Source organism: Gadus macrocephalus, chromosome 6, assembly GCF_031168955.1.
Source record: "Gadus macrocephalus chromosome 6, ASM3116895v1".
Classification (NCBI taxonomy): Eukaryota; Metazoa; Chordata; class Actinopteri; order Gadiformes; family Gadidae; genus Gadus; species Gadus macrocephalus.
The window spans coordinates 5,745,635-5,765,959 of record NC_082387.1 but is presented as its reverse complement, the minus strand read 5'-3'; the positions used below and the strand labels follow the sequence as shown (position 1 = coordinate 5,765,959).

The 20,325-nt window shown below is 48.2% G+C and overlaps 2 protein-coding genes across 2 annotated transcripts in view; one reads left to right on the top strand and one right to left on the bottom strand.

Annotated features, from left to right (window-relative positions):
- Positions 1–19,733, bottom strand: part of LOC132458753 (uncharacterized) — a 54,101-nt gene extending 34,368 nt beyond the window's left edge. Inside the window, exon 1 of the mRNA XM_060053044.1 lies at positions 19,233–19,733. The gene's annotated coding sequence lies outside the window, so the exon portion shown is untranslated. The remainder of the gene's footprint in view (positions 1–19,232) is intronic.
- The window catches only part of LOC132458747 (serum amyloid P-component-like), a 197,667-nt gene that overhangs the window by 118,756 nt on the left and 58,586 nt on the right, over positions 1–20,325 (top strand). The gene's annotated exons all lie outside the window — the stretch shown is intronic.

Here is a 20,325-nt window from a genome sequence, read left to right as displayed (position 1 = left end):
CACATTCTGTTGCTGTCTCGGGGGGGGGTCCTCCTGTGGCGAGGTGACCAGACTCGCGCCCTGGGAGTCGTCACAGGGAAGGCGGGCTGCTGATTCCCCCGGTATGGTGCTGTCACACCAAAATTGTACCACCTACGTAATCCGTGTCGAAACATTACGTCATCGATCGACGCGATTGTCTGTTACCAGGCAGGTTTCAAAAAACATTTGCGCTCATCAAGACGAAATAACATAATACAGAAAACACTTGTTTTTACTTTATATTTGTATTGTATTGAATTTAGCTCGTAAACTAATGGTATCGTAGTTTATATTTGTATTGTATTTAATTGTTTAATCGAATTTAGCAAATAAACTTAGTGTTTAAAGTGTATCGTAGTTTAGCTAGCTTGTGTTAATTTAATTTAGATAATAGTCGTCATCGTTCGACACGATCGTCCGTTGCCAGGAAACGTTTGACGCGATCATCAGTTGCCAGGCAGGTTTGGAATTTTCTAATGCAGATTACGTAGGCGGTATAATTTTCGTCCCCGGTACAATTATGGTGTGACAGTGCCATCCTATCCCTGTGCAGCACGACTCTGCGGCCTCTGGGAGCAAGTCTGACTCTATACACAACCTCACCAACTCTCTCAAACACATAGCCGGGGCCAACCCATTTGCTGTTCAACTTGGGGCAACAGCCTTTTATCCTCTTAGGTCCATACACCCAGGCGAGTACCCCAGCCTGGAAGTCCTGCCCCTTAGCGTGCATGTCTTGGCATCGCTTCTGACGAACCTCTGCCTGATGGGCCTGGTATCTGACAAATCTGTGGGCCGTTTCCAGGCGGTCCTGTAACTGCCTGGCATACTCCTGGCCAGCCATGGCTTCTGGTGCATTGGGCGGTCGTCCGTAGGCAAGCTCGGGCGGCGTTCTGAGCTCCCTGCCCAACATCAACAATGCAGGGGTACAGCCAGTGGATTCTTGGACTGCACTGCGGCACGCCATGAGGATGAGGGGTAATTGCAGGTCCCAATCACTCTGATCTGGAGCGGTGGTGAGGGCTAATTGGGTGCCTTAGGTCCGCATGAAGTGCTCCACAAACCCGTCGCTTTGAGGGTGAAGTGGAGTGGTTCTAGTCTTCCGGACGCCAAGTTGGCTACACATGGTGGTGAATACATGTGTTTCAAAATTCCACCCTTGATCGGAGTGGAGCTCCGAGGGTGTTCCAAAGCGGCTGAACATTCCTTGCACCAAGGCTTCGGCCACGGTTGTGGCTTCTTGGTCAGGTAGGGGGTATGCTTCCATCCACTTTGTGAAGTAGTCGATGGTGACCAACACATACCGGTTCCCTCTGCTGGTACGGGGAAGTGGGCCCACACTTTGACTGCCACCCTGTCCATCGGTGCCCCGACACGGTGCTGCTGTAGAGGTGCACGGGACTGACCTTGGGGACCTTTACGAGCGATACAGGAGTCGCAGCGGCGACAGTAGTCCTCAACACCGCTCCTGCTCTGGCCCCAATAGAATGCCTGTCGTAGCCGTCTCAATGTTTTTGTCACCCCAAAGTGACGTACTCCGGGGGATCCCTGATGTGCCTCCAGCACTTTGTCCTGGAGGTCCTTTGGCACAACCACCTGCCAGTGTGGCTCCCCAGTGGCTGGCTCACGCCAGCACCTATTCAGGAGTCTTTCTTGCAGCTTTACCCAAGGCCATTGGGACAACAGGCCTCTGACTGTGGCCGAATTGCCCACCACATCTTCCCAGTTGTCTGTTCCCAGTGGCCAGTTGTCCGTTTCCAGCCACCCCATGACTGTTTTAAGGTCAGGATCCACGATTTGCAGTCCAGCCCAACCCCTAACATCAGCTGGTAATAGGGCTCGACAGATCAACTCCCCCGCCTGTAGGTTAGCTGCCTCCCGTTCTTCTTCCCGGTTACAGTGGTGAGTCTGGGGCACACAGTCGGCGGAAGAGGCTGTCTGTATTTGTGTCACTCTCACCGGCTCTGTGTTGTATGGTGAACTGAAAGGCCTGGAGTTGTTCGATCCATCTGGCGACTTGTCCTTCAGGCTCTTTAAAGGACATAAGCCACATCAAAGCAGCATGATCAGTGTGAATGGTGAATGGAAGGCCGCTGAGGATGTGCTTGAAATGGTTTACTGCATCAATCACTGCCAACAGTTCCTTGCGCGTGACACAATAGTTCCTCTCCGACTTATCCAAGGTATGACTGTGGTAAGCAACAACCTGCTCTCCGTCAGGGGTCAGCTGCGAGAGTACAGCGCCAAGGCCTGTGTTGCTAGCGTCCGTGTCAAGGATAAATGGCAACTCTGTGTTTGGTGCAACCAGCACTGGATCCTTAGATAAGGCCTGTTTCAGCTCATGGAAGGCTGCATTCTGTTTTGGTCCCCATTTGTACGGTGTGTCTTTGCGCAATAAGACGAACATGGGGGCAGCTACAGTAGAGAACTCAAAAGCGCCTGTAATAGGATGCGAGTCCTAAGAACGATCTCAGCTGGTGGATGTCAGGGGTGGTAGGCCAATCCCTGACGGCTGCTACCTTATCTGGCTCTGTCATGATGCCAGCTCCACTGATCTCGTGGCCCAAGGAGAGACGTCTTGCCCTAGGAAGCTGCACTTCCCCGGGTGAAGCTTCAGGCCTGCACGCTTGATCCACCCCAGTGCCTCCATCAGGCTCCCAAATGCCGAGTCAAAACATGGTCCATGGACAAGGAGATCATCCAGGCAGACGAGGCAGCGTTCAGGGGGCATATCCACAAGGACCTTTTCCATCAGCCTTTCAAATGTGGCCGTGGCGTTGCATAGCCTGAATGGCATGGTGGTGAACTGCCACAAGCCATGTCCTCTGGTTAAGGCGGTCTCGGCTTTGTCCTCTGGGGCCATGGCCACCTGCCAGTACCCACTCAGGAGGTCCAATGAGGAGAACCATGCTGAACCAGCCACGTAATCGAGGGACTCATCTATCCGCGGCAGTGGGTAGGAGTCCTTCAAAGTTCTGTCATTCAGTGATCGGTAGTCGACACAAAACCTTGAGCTTCCATCCTTCTTAGGAACCATTACGACTGGTGACACCCATGGACTCTCTGATGGCTCAATAATGCCAGCATCCCTCATCTCTTGTATCATCTGGGGCCGTATTCACAAAGGATCTTAGGGCTAAAAGTAGGTCCTAACTGGCGAATTTAGGAGTAACTCCTAAAAATAATGGGCGTGTCACTCTTAAATTTAGGACTCCTAACTTTTTTCACTAAGAGCAATTCATAAAGTATTTTAAGACTAAAAGTAGCACCTAGGAGAGCTTAAAAGTCCTCAAGAGGACTCCTAACTCAGTAAGACCTATTCACAAAGAATCTTAAAATGCCTGCGAGACGAAATGTTAGGGTATTCAATTTATTGTGGAGTTAATGCGCGATGCAATAACATCTCCGACTAACAGGAATAATCCGATTAGTCCCGAAATAAAATGTTATAAAAATTATAAATTATAAAAAAATATATATAACTTATAAAAAATAAAAATAATTGCGCCATCAAAAGACGAGGACGTGTTCGTCAATAGGAAGAAAGTGCATTCCATCAACACGCAGGTTGTTTTTGATGCAAATTGATGCAAAATTTTAACATAGCCTACTGGATGTTGTTGCAAAGTGGCCTGGATCTTCAGCTACCCATGATTCGCGCATTTTAATGGTGAGCGGTCTGAGGCAGCTTTTTGAGATGTACCAGTTGGGTGTCACTTGCTGGGTGACAGTGACTATCCATGCAAGACGTGGCTCTAGACACCCGTCCCTACCTCAATCCACAACCGGGAGCACAGTTAAAGTGTAACATGTAAGTGATTACGCAGATTACGCTTAGTCCTATGCGTTAAACACATCGTATTGGCTCTTTGCGAGCACACAAACATACACGAAATGTTGTGGAGAGAGGAATTGGGCAGATGAAACGTCGGTTTCATGTCCTCCACGGCGAAATACGCCTCACCCCAGAGAGGGCAAGCACAGTAATCACTGTATGTGCCATTCTACACAACCTCTGCAAGTGGAGGAACATTCCACAGCCAGACGATGATGATGATGATGATGATGATGATGATGGCGATCAACATTACAAGGAATTTGGCCGTGTGGAACCGAGTGGACAGGCATTTAGGGATCACTTTGAAAACACATTTTAGGTAAACACCTTGGCACAAATCAGTCAACACTTGGGTAGTTCGTAACATTTCTTTTCTTTTAGATTTTACGTATTTTTATTGTTTGCTTTCTCTCTCTCTTGAACGTGCAGGCTACAACGTCATTATCGTGGTCTGCACAAAATTGTCATCATGCGTGTATTCTGCTAACTGCACTATAACTACTTAATAGGAATTCATTTCTAGCCTAGGCTATTTCCTTGTTTTTCGGTGATTCAGTGGGCTCGTCTGAACAACCAATCACCGAACTGACCGCTTCTAAACTCGTGCACGAGAATTGACGTAATCCATAGCAACGGCGCGTCACTCTTAGTTCACTCTTTGTGATTTATCCTTTTTAAGAGTAGGTCTCAGCGGCTTTGTGAATAACTTTTAAGAAAAAACTCCTACGTAAAATGTTTTAGCGCGAGTTAGGAGCACTCCTAGCGGTAAGATAAAATGCTTTGTGAATACGGCCCCAGATCAACAGCAGCTTGGCGGGCTTTGGGCAATCGTCTAGGCCGCTGGCGGATTAGCTGGGAATCCCCTGTTTTAATAAAGTGTTGGACCAAATGTGTTTGGCCAACGTCGTTGGGGCCAGTGGCAAAACTGTGTCGATACTCATACAGGAGGCTCCATAACCTATCCTGTTGCTCAGAGTTTAGGCCTTCCCGACAGTTCTCCCAGATGCCTCAGACAGTTTTACCGGCTGGTGACTCTTGCCCAGAGATGGGGACTACACGTGCAATCCGTATGACAGCATGGGGGTGTGACTGGTGTGGCAACCCGTCCCCAACCCCTCTGGTTGGGCGGCCCAGGGAGTGGTTGTGGAGGGCGTGTACCGCCGATATCCAGCAGACAGAGCCAGAGGCGTCCATTACGTCACCCTAATCGGCCAGATAGAGAACACCTGCGGGGAACGAGGAGGAAGAGGTACCCTTTAAAAGGCTGCATCTCCTGTCCATAAACAGGGTTGGAGACAAGGGAGGACCAGAGAACCCCCAGAACCCTGTACGGACGAGAGGACGACAGGATTTAACTGAGCCGTTCCCGGCGCATCCAAAGGAGGACGCACGCTGGACAAGCACCGTTCGCCGTAGATCGGAGCCCCAGACGGGATCGACTTCCCTCTTCCGGAGAGGCCAGAACATTGACCCCATATGTCATGGCTCAAGGAGCCACAGTATGATTTATCGTTTTCCCCGCGTTGGATCCTCATTAGCGCGGTTTTCTGATTTACTATGAATAAATGCCCTTCCGGGCTTTCAACCAGCCGTGACGTGTGGTAATTCCTGCCTGACCGAGACATTCCTCGGGCTGGGTTGACACACTGGGCACATTCACCTGGTTCTGGGGATGAGGTCGTCAGACAGAGGAAAAGGGCTTTCTGTAAAAGGGGCCTCCCATTGAGGAGGACATGGTGGGTCCCCCTCCGCATCTCCATTCTCACCAACCTTGTTGACCATTTCAGAAGTGTGGGGATCATTCAGGAAGGGGATGGACGTCCTGTCTTTGAGCGTTAAGGTACGTGCCCCGAAGTCTAGTGAAATTCCTGCCGCACACAGAAAGTCCATTCCCAGTAAACAGTCCTCTTTTATTTCAGCGACCCAGACTGGTTGGCAGGCTGAGTAGGTCTCTATTTCAATCAGAGCCTCCCACCTCCCAAGCATGGGAGCCTTCCCTCCGGTTACTGTGGTGAGTTGAACATCTGTTGCTTGTGTTTGGGTTCCAGCAGGCATGTGCAGCAGGTCTGGGTGCAGGAGCGACGCAGTTGAGCCTGTATTCAGTAGGGCTTTGGTCCATTGGCCATTAACCAACACAGGCATTCTACAGCAGTCGGCGGTGAGTGCGTTATGGGGAAGAAGAGCATGGGTGACAGGGTGGTGAAGCGCTTTTGCAACGGGTCGTGTGTTTGGGGAGCAAAGGGTTGCTCGGGTCGCTCCCCTTTACACCGAACCCTGAGCATTTCCCGGCTCTTGCAGGGCAGAATCAGGCACTGTACAAAGGCGCCATGTGTGACCTCTTTGGTGGCATTTCCAGCAGACTTGGCTCTGTCGGTCGTCCGGCGACATCGCTTTGCGTTCGTAGCCTGTTGGGTACCAGGTAGGTCCAGGAGGCTGAACGGCTTGGGTCCTAGGCCTTACCGAGACCTGCCTGGGTTGGTACTCCAAGCCTTCTGTGAGTATGTCTTCCACTGCCAATGCTTTATCTAGTGCTGCCTCCAAGGTCTGTGTGTCAGCGAGTCTGATTTGCTGGTGCAATGGGAGGGGTAAGAGGCCTTAGTTCCCTAGTTAACACCAAGCGTGTTGCATCATCAAAATCAGGAAATCCCCTCTGTGCAAGGTAACGCAGCTAAGCCGCAAATACCCCTAATTTTTCTCTGGGTTCCCGCACCCGTTCGTTGAACCTCTGTCGCATCACAACTGCTTCCAAAACGCCTCTTTAAGGCTATAAATATAGCTTGTGGATTTCCTAGGTCGGCTGTGGTCGCATCCAACAGTACTCTTCTTGCCTCCCCTTCCAATGCTGACTAATTGAACAGCCCTTTCAGCCGGGGACCATTCATTGGCTGTCGCTAGCAGCTCAAACTGGGCGCAGTAGGTTTCCCAAGATGTGAGGCCGTCATAACATCCCAATTTTATGCGGCCACCCCTGGGGACGGGGACTGGGGTTGGTTTTTGGAGAGTAACCAAGGCAGCAGTAAGTGCAGTAGTCAGAGCCGGAACTAGGTCACCTGGTTGGTTAGCAGAGGCAGCCATGGAACTAACAGGGTCTACGATGGGGGAGCTAAACCCGTCAAGCCTCCCCCTAGGGAAAGTAGCTGCCTCCGTACCCTCGCAGGACTGGAGGTTAGACTTGGAATATCAGTTTGTCCAATAATGGACAACATGTTTTTGAAGCTGTTTGCTGGAAAAAGCTATTTCCAGCAAACAGCTTCAAAAACATGTTTTCTGGAACTAAAATATTATGTTTACTTGTTGTGAAAATGCCATAATATGTCTCCTTTAAATTATTGGACAACCTGATACCATAGAATCATAGATAGTCAACTTTGAGGGAAACAGTAATAAAAGGTGTCTATACGATGTACTCTTTCAGACCCTCCAGGTTTTCGCGATGTCGCGATTTGCAACTTCAACGCAACATTAACCAAACGCCGCAAATTCAGGGCGGTGTCGCAATTTTACCCAATCACCGCAACTTTCCCACAAATTTGACCAATCAGTGGCGTCGTCTTCAACTGACGTTGACAAACTACCTTTCCGCCTTACTTCCGTGTTTACGTTCAAGCGATTCAAGCATTCATGCAGGATGTGCGCGTTTCCACTTGCCGACCAAAATAACTGTGAAAGATCGCGAAAAGCAGTATCCTGGTATTCTACATGAAAGCAGGGGGAAAATATTTTGCACTGCATGCAACATTGTGGTTGAACATAAGCGGAAATCTTCCATTGATAAGCATTTTGCCACCACGAAACATAACTACAGAACTGCAGAACTGCAGGCAGGACGTCAGACGACGAGGCAGATCACTATGACACAGGCCGTGGCATCCAAGTCAATTGCCAGCGCGGAAAGAATCAAGAATCAATTATTCATAGGACTATTATAACAAATTCCATTAATTAAAACAGAAACTCGTCACATTCTGTTGTTATTAACGCCAATAGGCTAAAGAGACACAACAGAAACACATACACCGCAATCATATAATACATATATTGTCTGTGTTCGATGTCATGCGTGTGTGGTTATTTATACAACAAATGAACAAAACAATAATGATCCGTGATCAAGTCCAAAGTGAACCACTTTTGAGTCTCGCAAGGCCGCAGTGTCGGCCTGTTTCCGCGATTGTCTTTACAATGTATCCAACAAAACAGTCTCTGATCGTAATCCAAAGAAGTAAACAGTCCGTCTCCAAATCAAAAACAGCAATTCATTGCGCAGTAAAAACCAGGAACAAAATTACCGCTTCGCTCACCAGATCCCGAGCTGAGTAAATCCTTCCGAATTCTGGTACTCCTATACATGGGTGGATTACTGCACGGGCACACCGGGCACATGCCCAGGGGCCCAAGGGCTCAGGGGGGCCCTTGGGCCCCCCTGAGCCGCCCCACAAGTTACTAACAGTGGGGTCCAGGGCCCCACAAGCTACTAACAGTGGGGTCCAGGGCCCCACGAGTTTCTAACAGTGGGGCCCAGGGCCCCACAAGTTACTAACAGTGGGGTCCAGGGCCCCACAAGCTACTAACAGTGGGGTCCAGGGCCCCACGAGTTTCTAACAGTGGGGCCCAGGGCCCCACAAGTTACTAACAGTGGGGCCCAGGGCCCCACAAGTTACTAACAGTGGGGCCCAGGGCCCAACAAGTTACTAACAGCGGGGCCCAGGGCCCCCCAAGTTACTAACAGTGGGGCCCAGGGCCCCACAAGTTACTAACAGTGGGGTCCAGGGCCCCACAAGTTACTAACAGTGGGGTCCAGGGCCCCACAAGTTACTAACAGTGGGGCCCAGGGCCCCACAAGTTGCTAACAGCGGGGCCCAGCCCAGGGCCCCACTGTTAGTAACTTGTAATGTTGCATTGTCGAAGCAATCAGTAGAGAAATACAAAAATTCAAGCGAAAACAGCAATAGCAGGCCTATTACTACTGAGTAAATAAATTAATAAAAAGATCACTAGGGGGCACTATTTCAGTTTGTGAATTTGAGACCGGTCACGAACAAGTCAGTGACATTTTAACATGGAGCAACGGCGAACTCTGAGTGGAGCGTTGAAGCGAAAATTAAAAAAAGAAAAAGAAACAAGAGAAACTGCTGCCTTGCAAAATGTACCTCGAATTTCCCAATTTTTTAAAAACAACATACAATCTACATCTACTGTAGAAGCTCAGGAGCCTGTTGCTACGGGAGATGAAGAGCAACGAGCTAGCAAAAAATATTAACGTGCCGCTACCACCACCAGTACCGGAGTTAGTGTTGGAGGAAGATGAAGCTTCAGAGGCAGAGCAGGAACAGGAAATTCTACAGCCCCCTACATATGTTGTTGATGAGGATGTATGGGCTGAATCTGTCACAGACCCAGCTTTGTGGGGGAACCAAAGTGAGTGTGCCAAAGCAGTTTTGATTGACAGAGGAGTTCAAGTGTTTCACAACCGGAGAGCGCATTATCCCGCCTCTGCAAGGGATGGTGGGATTGGTGGAAGGACTCGAGGCTTAACGAACGACCAGTTAAAATGCACATTACCAAATGGCCAAATGGTTGATAGAGAGTGGATCACATATTCCCAGTCGACAGGCAATATTTACTGCTTTGCCTGTAAGCTTTTTTCCACAAAATCCCACGCATTCGTTACTGGCTACTGCGACTGGAAACACCCAGAGCGAATTGGTGAACATGAGAGAAGCCAAGAACATCTTGCCTGCATGCTTGCCCTGCACCGCAGAGGAGCCACAGGTGCTACCGTAGATGCCGGTCATATGAAGCAGATCGAAGGAGAAGCAGTATTGGAGAGAAGTCCTAAAGAGAGTCGTTTCCGTCATCAAGTTCTTGGGGGAGAGGGGGCTTGCATTTAGGGGACAAGACGAATTATTAGGTTCCCCACACAACGGTAACTATTTAGGTATATTAGAATTGCTATCACAATTTGACCCGTTCTTGGCAGAGCATATAAGAAAGTTTGGGGGGAGGGGGAGGGGCAGTGTGTCATATTTATCATCTACAATTTGTGAAGAATTTATCGAACTCATGGGAGAAAAAACCAAACAAGCAATTACAAAAGAATTAAAGGAGGCAAAGTATTTCTCTGTTATAGTCGACTCAACCCCTGATTTGTCCCATGTAGACCAGCTCACATTTATTTTTAGGTTTGTGAGCAAAACGGGCCAAGTTGTGGAACGCTTTCTCGGATTTGAGCCCATTACTAGCCATACCGGGGAAAGCCTAGCAGAGTGTGTGATCTCAATGGTTCACGATCTTGGACTGGACTTGGACAACTGCCGCGGACAGTCATACGATAATGCCAGTAACATGTCTGGGAAATATAACGGCTTGCAGGCGCACCTTAAGAAGAGGAATCCATCCATCCACTATGTCCCATGTGCCGCCCATTCATTAAATCTGGTTGGAGTCAACAGTATAGAGGCTTGCAGCAATTTAGTCTGAAAATATTTTGATCTGTTGCAGTCCCTCTATACATTCAGCGCTGCTTCCCCGCATCGCTGGAGGAGAGTATTTGGTCTCTCCAATAACAATAATACACGCATTGATCTAACCCTCAAGTCTCTGTCATCTACACGCTGGAGCTGCCGTGCTGATTCCACCAAAGCACTGTGGCAAAATTACCAGCCGATACATGACAGGCTTTCTACAGTGTCCATGGATGAGACGGAAAAAAGAGACACACGCTCTGAAGCGGCTGCGCTTTGTGCGCAAATGGAGACGTTGGAAATGACGTTTATGGCCAAGTTTTGGGATACGATATTATCCAGGTTCCAAGCAACAAGCGTTATTTTGCAGAATAGTGACGTAGCCCTTGATACTGCAGTTCAGGCGCTCAAATCACTGCGTGCATTTGTGAATGATCAGCGGGAACTTTTCGACAGCTTTGAGACTACAGCTCTCGCTGTACCTGGTGTCAGCCACACCTATAGACATGACAGCCATCGCAGAAAGAAACGTAAGACATTTGCTGACGAGAGTGGCACTGGGGAAGATATACAGCTTGACGGAAGACGAGTCTTTCAGGTGGAGACCTTCAATGTTGCCATCGACACACTCACTCAGAGCCTCGGACACCGTCTGCAGGCCTACGAGCATCTGTGCAGTTTGTTCAGTGTGATTTTCTGTGCAAAATCTGAGTCCAATGTCTCAGTAATCGAGAAGGCCAAAGTTTTGGAATCTGCTTACCCATCTGATCTAGATGAAAGTTTGGGCAATGAATTTATTCAGTTCAGATCATTTATCAAGCCTGGAGATGATGCAACCCCAAAAGGACTGCTACGAATCATTCTCGATTGTGGACTGCAATCTATGTTTCCGAATGTTTTTGTAGCGCTACGGCTTTTTCTGACTCTGCCCGTCAGTAATTGCCAAGGGGAGCGGTCATTCTCTCTTCTGTCCAGGATTAAAGATGAACTGAGGACGAAAATGTCCCAAAAACGCCTCAAGGCACTTTCACTAATGGCAATTGAGAGTGACCTAACCAATGCGCTGGACTTCGATGACATCGTGGAGGATTTTGCACGGAACAGAGCCCGGAAAAAATGCATTTCATAGAAGAAATGCATTACCGTCAATTAATTTAAGGAACTGTTCATATTGAGTTGCTTTCAGTCTTTTTTATTTGTTGTTGAAAGCGGTGCATTCGAAATTCGTCAAAGCGCCAAAAATTCCATAAATTATATCTAATTATTTTATCCTGTTTTGGTTAAATAAAGATGCATTTATTTGTAATAATTATTGTGAGGTTGCCTTTACTGTGCCAATGACTTATTATCGCCAATAAGTGTGTGTTTTATTCTGGGTGTGTGTGTTTATGTTGGGGGGGGGGGGGGAGGGGGGGGGGCTGCGGAGTCCACGTGCCCAGGGGCCCGATATGTCATAATCCGTCTATGCACCTATATATGTCTCACTTTGTGGATCGGTCCAGAGAAAGCAGTTGGTGGAATGTATTAAATAAACATACATATAAACAAAAGATCGCTATAACAACTGGCATTTGCTGTCTAATCGTATTGATATTCTAACTTAGCTTGCCGCCACTTCTCCATTCAAACTCCCCCGTGAGAATAAACAAAACCTCCCCGTTTGTTGCGTTCACCCTCCTCTACAACCCAGGTGCGTACCTATTTAAAGGGATAGGCCTACACATAAGGAGGCTAAGTGATCGCTAAAAATACTGTCCCATACATATTTTAGTCAGTGGGATAATATACAGTAAACATAGCATATGGCCAGACAATGTATTATTTCCAGCTCTCATATGTCAACTGCCTATATGGCTCTTTTCCAGCATCTATGTTTGATAACAGACACTCATTATTATGTGAACATCACACTATTGCTCAGTGTTTTGGTTCTTTTAATTAATGTTTTTTTCAGTAATAACCTAATATTTAACAGATTGCTCGGGGGAAAACTGCAGTAATAACTTAACATCAGGAAAATCACAACTTTCACTTCCTCTCGCACTGTAATCGCAACAAAAACCCAGAAAACACCACAACTCTCATCACAACTTTTTGGAAAAGCTCACGCAACATCAGGCATTCTAGGCCGCAACAAACTCAAAAAAGGCCTGCGAAATCCTGGAGGGACTGTTCTTTGTTTAAACTTATAAAAAATAGCCATGTCAACATAATTCCTTTTGCTTTGAAACTGCTCCTGAAATCAAACTATTACATGTGACTACACTAGTCTTCTGCCTTCAATGTGTTTGACTTTCAATTTGCAAATAAATGCTCAGGCTTCCCTTCCTTTGATCTCATAAAACATTTAACAAGTTGCAATACCGAAGATGCACAGTATAGAGCAGGGGTCAGCTACCTTTTCAACATGCAGTGCCAGTTTGACATTTTCTCGTTAATGAGTGTGCCTTAAGCAACAATATATTAAAAATTAAGCTGAATTATGACATAACGACCAAAAACATTTCCAGAAGGCCTGGAATTTTACTATTTTCACATAGTCCACAATCATGCATCAACATTTCAATTGTTTTTTTGGTTGTCTCATCTCATCATCTCATTTTCGTCCGCTTATCCGGGGTCGGGTCGCGGGGGGAGCAGCTCGAGCAGGGGGCCCCAGACTTCCCTTTCCCGGGCCACATTGACCAACTCTGACGGGGGGATCCCGAGGCGTTCCCAGGCCAGTGTTGAGATATAATCTCTCCACCTAGTCCTGGGTCTTCCCCGAGGTCTCCTCCCCACTGGACGTGCCTGAAACACCTCCCAAGGAAGGCGCCCAGTGGGCATCCTTACCAGATGCCCGAACCACCTCAGCTGACTCCTTTCTAAGTAAAGGAGCAGCGGCTCTAATCCGAGTTCCTCACGGATGGCTGAGCTTCTCACCCTATCCCTAAGGGAGACGCCAACCACCCTTCTGAGAAAACTCATCTCGGCCGCTTGTACCCGCGATCTCGTCCTTTCGGTCATCACCCAGCCCTCATGACCATAGGTGAGGATAGGAACGAAGATCGACCGGTAGATCGAGAGCTTTGCCTTGCGGCTCAGCTCTCTTTTCGTTACAACGGTGCGGTAAAGCGAACGCAATACCGCCCCCGCTGCTCCGATTCTCCGGCCAATCTCACGTTCCATAGTACCCTCACTCGCGAAACAGACCCCGAGGTACTTGAACTCCTTCACTTGGGCTAAGGACTCATTTCCTACCCGGAGTAAGCAATCCATCGGTTTCCTGCTAAGAGTCATGGCCTCAGATTTAGCGGTGCTGATCCTCATCCCAGCCGCTTCACACTCGGCCGCCAGCCGATCCAGTGAGTGCTGAAGGTCACAGGCCGATGATCCCATGAGGACCACATCATCTGCAAAAAGCAGTGACGAGATCCTCAGACCACCGAACTGCAACCCCTCCCCACCACGACTACGCCTCGATATCCTGTCCATGTATATCACAAACAGGATTGGTGACAAGGCGCAGCCCTGGCGGAGCCCAGCACCCACCGAGAACGAAACTGACTGGCTGCCGAGGACGCGAACACAGCTCTCGCTTTGGGAGTACAGGGATTGGATGGCCCCGAGGATAGACCCCCTTATCCCATACTCCCGCAGCACCTCCCACAGTTTCTCCCGGGGGACCCGGTCATACGCCTTCTCCAGATCCATAAAACACATGTAGACCGGATGGGCATACTCCCAGGCCCCCTCCAGGATCCTTGCGAGAGTGAAGAGCTGGTCCGTAGTTCCACGTCCGGGGCGAAAACCGCATTGTTCCTCTTCAATCTGAGGTTCGACGATCGGCCGAACCCTCCTTTCCAGCACCTTGGAGTAGACTTTACCAGGGAGGCTGAGAAGTGTGATACCCCGGTAATTGGCACACACTCTCTGGTCCCCCTTTTTGAACAGGGGAACCACCACCCCGGTTTGCCACTCCTTTGGCACTGTACCCGACTCCCACACGATGTTGAATAGGCGTGTCAACCATGACAGCCCCTCAACACCCAGAGCCTTTAGCATTTCTGGCTGGATCTCATCAATCCCTGGGGCTTTGCCACTGCGGAGATGTTTGACTACCTCAGTGACCTCCACCAGGGAAATTGACGACGAAACACCATCAACCTCGAGCTCTGCCTCCAACATAGAGGGCGTGTTATTCGGATTCAGGAGTTCCTCAAAGTGTTCCTTCCAACGTCCGACGACCTCCTCAGTTGAGGTCAACAGAGTCCCATCCTTACTGTACACAGCTTGGACGGTTCCCCGTTTCCCCCTCCTGAGGTGCCGGATAGTCTTCCAGAAACACTTTGGTGCCGACCGAAAGTCCTTCTCCATGGCCTCTCCGAACTTCTCCCACACCCGCTGCTTAGCCTCCGACACGGCAGCAGCTGCAGCCCTTCGGGCCTGTCGGTACCCTGCAACCGAGTCAGGAGTCCTCCAGGATATCATATCCCGGAAGGCCTCCTTCTTCAATCGGACGGCTTCCCTGACCACCGGTGTCCACCACGGTGTCCGAGGGTTACCGCCCCTTGAGGAGCCTAAGACCCTGAGGCCACAGCTAGCCACCGCAGCTTCAGCAATGGAGGCTTTGAACACCGCCCACTCCGGCTCAATGCCCCCAACCTCCACAGGAATGCTAGAAAAACTGAGTTGAAGATACCTAGGACGGGGGCCTCCTCCAGACGTTCCCAGTTCACCCGCACTACGCGTTTGGGCTTACCAGGTCTATCCGGAAATTTCCCCCATTCCCTGATCCAACTCACAACCAGATGGTGGTCGGTTGACAGTTCCGCCCCTCTCTTTACCCGAGTGTCAAAAACATGCGGCCTCAGATCAGATGACACGATCACAAAATCGATCATTGATCTTCGGCCTAGGGTACTCTGGTACCAGGTACACTTATGAGCACCCTTATGTTCGAACATGGTGTTTGTTATGGATAATCCATGACTAGCACAGAAGTCCAATAACAAACGACCGCTCGGGTTTAGATCAGGGAGGCCGTTCCTCCCCACCACGCCTCTCCAGGTGTCTCCATCGTTGCCCACGTGGGCGTTGAAGTCACCCAGCAGAACTACGGAGTCCCCTACTGGAGCCCCATACAGGACTCCATTCAGGGTCCCCAAGAAGGCCGAGTACTCTGAGCTGCTGTTTGGTGCATACGCACAAACAACAGTCAGAGTTTTCCCCCCTACAACCCTTAGGCGCAGGGAGGTGACCCTCTCGTCTACCGGGGTAAACTCCAACACCGCGGCGCTCAGCCGGGGATTTATGAGTATCCCCACACCCGCCCGGCGCCTCACGCCCTTGGCAACTCCGGAGAAGAATAGAGTCCAACCCTTATCCAGGAGGTTGTTATATTAGCAAAATGGGCTTACAAATTATAATTACATGTCTCATCTTAAAACACAATTTTTAGAAACTCATTCCAAAACATATTTGCACTGTGAGAAATGTAAAAAACGCGAATATATGAGAATGTTGGAACCATCCACATCAATATCTTTAAGGCATGTACAGCTTTGCAATACCATGTGAAGGGCGATGCATACAGGCCACTTGCAACAATATTTTAAGTATTTTCTTCTCTATTACTCACAACATAGGTTTAAAAACTATTAATTTATCCCATTTCAGAAAACTGCTTTCTGTAACAAATGTAAACATATTTGCACTGGGAGGAAATGCCCAAAACAGAAGAAAGTATAAAGAAAAATCAGTAGTAATCATTATGCTGCCGCATTGTGCTGTGAATTTTTTTAATAATAAATATATATGTTCATGATGATATTGCTGCGTTGTCTCTGTAGAGGAGCCCCCCCCCCCCCCCCCCCGGAACCGCAGAGCCGTCGCATTTACTTCAGAATGAAATCTAATAAACTGCAAATGTGTGTAGGTTCCGGGAGGGTAAATTGGGGTGGTAGCTCAAGCACGCAACTTACCTCGGGCAGTGTAAACGAGCGGACCGTGCCGCGAAAAAAACGTGCATACGACAGCATATTTGGCAGTGTAAAAACGGCTAGCACCCTACGAGTACCCGTGGAGTCCTGCTGCTGTCCATGCTTTTGGGAAACGGTGCGAAAACTGACGAAAACTGCACTTCACAAACCACTTAGGTTAACGATGCCTTCGGGAAATGGGGCCCTGGAGCTGTATATCTATATCATATAATAATCATAATAATAATATTATTATATAATCTATAGGTATTTATATAATATTATATCTTATATCACGGCATCAAAAGCTATAATAATAATAATAATAATATCTACATTTTATAGTGCGCTTTTCAGATACCCAAAGTCGCAAATTACAAAGTCATAGAGGGGGGGGGGGTATTACAGACAGGGGGACAGTACAAGCAGGACACATTTACATTTACAGGCAAAGAAGGGGGGGGGGGGGTATTACAGACAGGGGGGACAACACAAGCATACACAGCACAGGCAGAAAAAACAGAGTTATTGAGATGTACCAGGGGGTAGAAGTGTAGGCAGTTGGGTAATGGTGGCTAGGGATAGGGAAGATCATAGGCTTGGGTGAAGAGGTATGTTTTGAGGCGGGACTTGAATGTTGTGAGTGAGGGAGAGTGGCGAACAGATTGGACGCCTCGGATGATATTATGAATCATAAAGACTGCGTCTGACTTCTCTGACTTCCACAACAAGTATAGACTCGTAGTGGGGGTTATGGTTGAGAATTTGGGGAAAGGAACTTTGGACTTGACTCTCTGAAGTCCATATTGAACCGTGACATGGAGGAGAAAGCGATTGTACTCCCGGAGCTGAGCTGCCGGACTGCCGCCGAGTTCCCCTCGCCGGAGCTGCCGCCGGAGCTGCCGCCGGAGCTGCCGCCGGAGCTGCCGCCGGAGCTGCCTCCGGAGCTGCCGCCGGGCTGGAGCCTTTGGCGGCAGTCCGGAGCTGCCGGACTGGAGCTGTCGGTGGCAGAAACAGGGATATGCTGCCGAGCTCGGCGGCAGTCCTGCAGCTCAGTTCCGGGAGTACAATCTCTTCCAATATCCATACTATCCGTAATTGCTTTACTTAGTTTGAATAGATAGAGCGTTCCGATTAAGATCGTGTGGATTGATGTACACTTGTGGATTGATGTACAAAGTGTGGCTTGATGTACACTTTTCATACTCAACGGCAGCCATCTTAGCTACGTAGCGGAAGAGGGCGGAGCCAGGCTGAGCAAACGTCGGCTAATTTTCCACATAGTCTGCATTAATCGTCATTTTGTAGTTTTTATAGCTTTTATAGCTTTTTATAGCTGCTAGGCGTAAAGAGTTCACCGTTCAAGCGGGATGTTTATTGCGGGGGAGGAGCCGCGGCGGCAGTCGCAATCGTAATTTCTGGTAAGTGCACCACGGAGTATTCGATTAGGAATAACACTGACATCTGAAAATCAGCGCACTTAGTGAGTGCGGATAGTGTACTACGTTTAAGTGTACTCATGGAAGTATGGATATTGGAAAACAGCACATCTCTACGGCGGAGAAAGGGATTGTACTCCCGGAGCTGAGCTGCCTGGCTGCCGCCGAGCTCCGCCCGCCAGTGCTGCCGTACTGCCGCCGAGCTACCCCCGCCGGTGGCATATCCCTGCTTCTGAAATGCGCGAACATCTCCGCCCAGCGCTCGTCCGCTGGTCCAGAAAATCGTAGCAATTCTCTGATTGGAGGGGGGTGGGGAAGTGGGAGGTAATATTCAAATGTGCCCCCTTCCTACGTAGGAGGGGGCGCCGAAACTGACTCGCTCGTTTGGTAACTGTAGGCGGGGTGCTTTAAGAAATACATATCTCACTCAAAAATCATGTACAGACTTTTGTCAAAGTATGTATGCGTGTGGGAGCACCAGAGACCCAAAACAATACACCAAATCCCAGGAAAAGTGTTGTTTTCATAATATGTCCCCTTTAATCATCTGCCTGGTTTCCCACTCTACGCTGGACTACACAGCAGCTTCATCCCTTTATTCCTTTATCACATGTCGAGACAATGTCTCACATTTTGTTTGGCTCTTGGTTTCAAAAGTCTAACCATCTCAGGACCAACGCCTTTCTAAAACGAGGCTATTATCTGCGCTGTGAAGAAGTCCGAACATGCTATTATCTTCGGTCTGTGTTTGAATAAAACTGTGCACATGTGGGTCAAGTCCCCTTCTTTGCGACCTGCGATGCTACACCAAACACGAAAAGAGCGCAAGTCACAACAGAGTCTCAGCGATGCAGATGAACAACTTATACCTGGGTGGAGGCGGTGCAAGGTGATTATTAGAGGGGTCTTTCAGTGTCCCATGGGGGGGTACGACATGAAGCGAACTTATGTTTCTTTTTAAATTAGAAAGGCAGATAAAAATTTCAGCGAAACTGACATCTCAGTATCGGTAATGTGTCCAAAACAATCGTACACTTTACCACACATTTGGTTTGTTGAGATCTGGTCACCCTGGATAAGCCTCCCAAACACACACAAACAAACACACACACACACACACACTGTGTTGATATGGTTGCAACTTAATGACAAAGCATGTCATTTACAACCAGTTCCCCCAGTGCCTATCACTCACTGGGCTGTTGGTCATCTGTAGCACTGGGCATAATGGGACCATTCACTGAGACACACAGTCAAGCCATTGGCAATACAGTTGAGCGGCAGTTTGTTTTTTAAACTGCATGCAAATGTGACGTTGAGGACTAGGAATCACTGAAAGCAAAGTGTATTCACGGATTACTTGGCCAAACTATTAAACATAAAAATATAAAAAAGTCCACCATAACTTTTACTTTTGTTTTCTGAGAATCTAGAGGGACAGGCGACAGGGCAAAGTTCTGTCTTAAGGAAAAGTTTATGAAGTTGATTTAAAGTTGCAATTGACACTTACCTGACTTTCCCATAGTGCTGACACAGAAAGGCTCCTGGTGGTACAGTAATGAGTTTAGCATTGGATCAAGCAATCCTCCTCCACCTGGTTATTTACTCTTGTCTCTTTCGTATCCTTTGCTTTCTATCTCTCTATCTTTCAGTCAAGGTTTCTGCCAGCTGGCACCTTTTCCTCAGCAGCTGCCAGTGGCTATCATCTTGTGTAAGCTGTCTTCTCTGTTGCCTTCCTTTCCCCTCAAGCTGAAACTTTACTACAGCTCTGCTAACTTCCTGTAGAGCTCTAATTCTACTCCAGGCATAATATTTGTCAATGAGATGCCACCCTTTCTTAAGGATCTCCCTGTGTACTCCTCACATTGCCTGCATCCAACCCCAGCATTACAAAACGATCTTCTTGCTTCTCTGTCACGGTCACACACACTAACAGAATCACAAACCCTCTTCAACCCCTACATTCCTACTAATGAAACCTGCACTGCAGTCAGTTGGCCTGATGACATCATCACTATGTGACACGTGCCCTTATATGGTCCTAATAATCTTGGTAACCATGGAAAACAGTCACTTCCCAATAATCTAGTAACCATGGAAAACAGTCACTTCCCAATTTGTAAACCATTTTGAACCACTGAAGCTGGGAAATAGGAAACAAATAAGACTTGCCTTTCCATACAATCCACCAGTCAACCAGTCAAGACATGTGAATAAGAACTTGTCTTTGCTCTTTGTCACACTCAACATGTTTAATCAGGTCTGTTTTAATAAGTTCTACTTCTGAAAAGTTTGTCCTTCTGTAGACTTTTCTAGAAAAGCAAATCAGACACCAATTGTTTGTATTATGAGACGATTGACAACTGATGAGATTACTTCTGCTGTACTGTGTTACTTTTGACTCCAATCGCCTGGTGACCTGCACAGCTGTGCTGCTTTTACAGATGAGGTCAAGCTGCCCTGGTTCCCAGTTCTGAGTCAACACCAGTTGTCTCTTAAAGAAAAGTACTTTGTTGACTATTTCAGTATTTGTACTTTTTGAGGAACTATTGGTTGTGTGGTAATTATAATGACTACAGTAGAATATAAGACACGAGACAAAT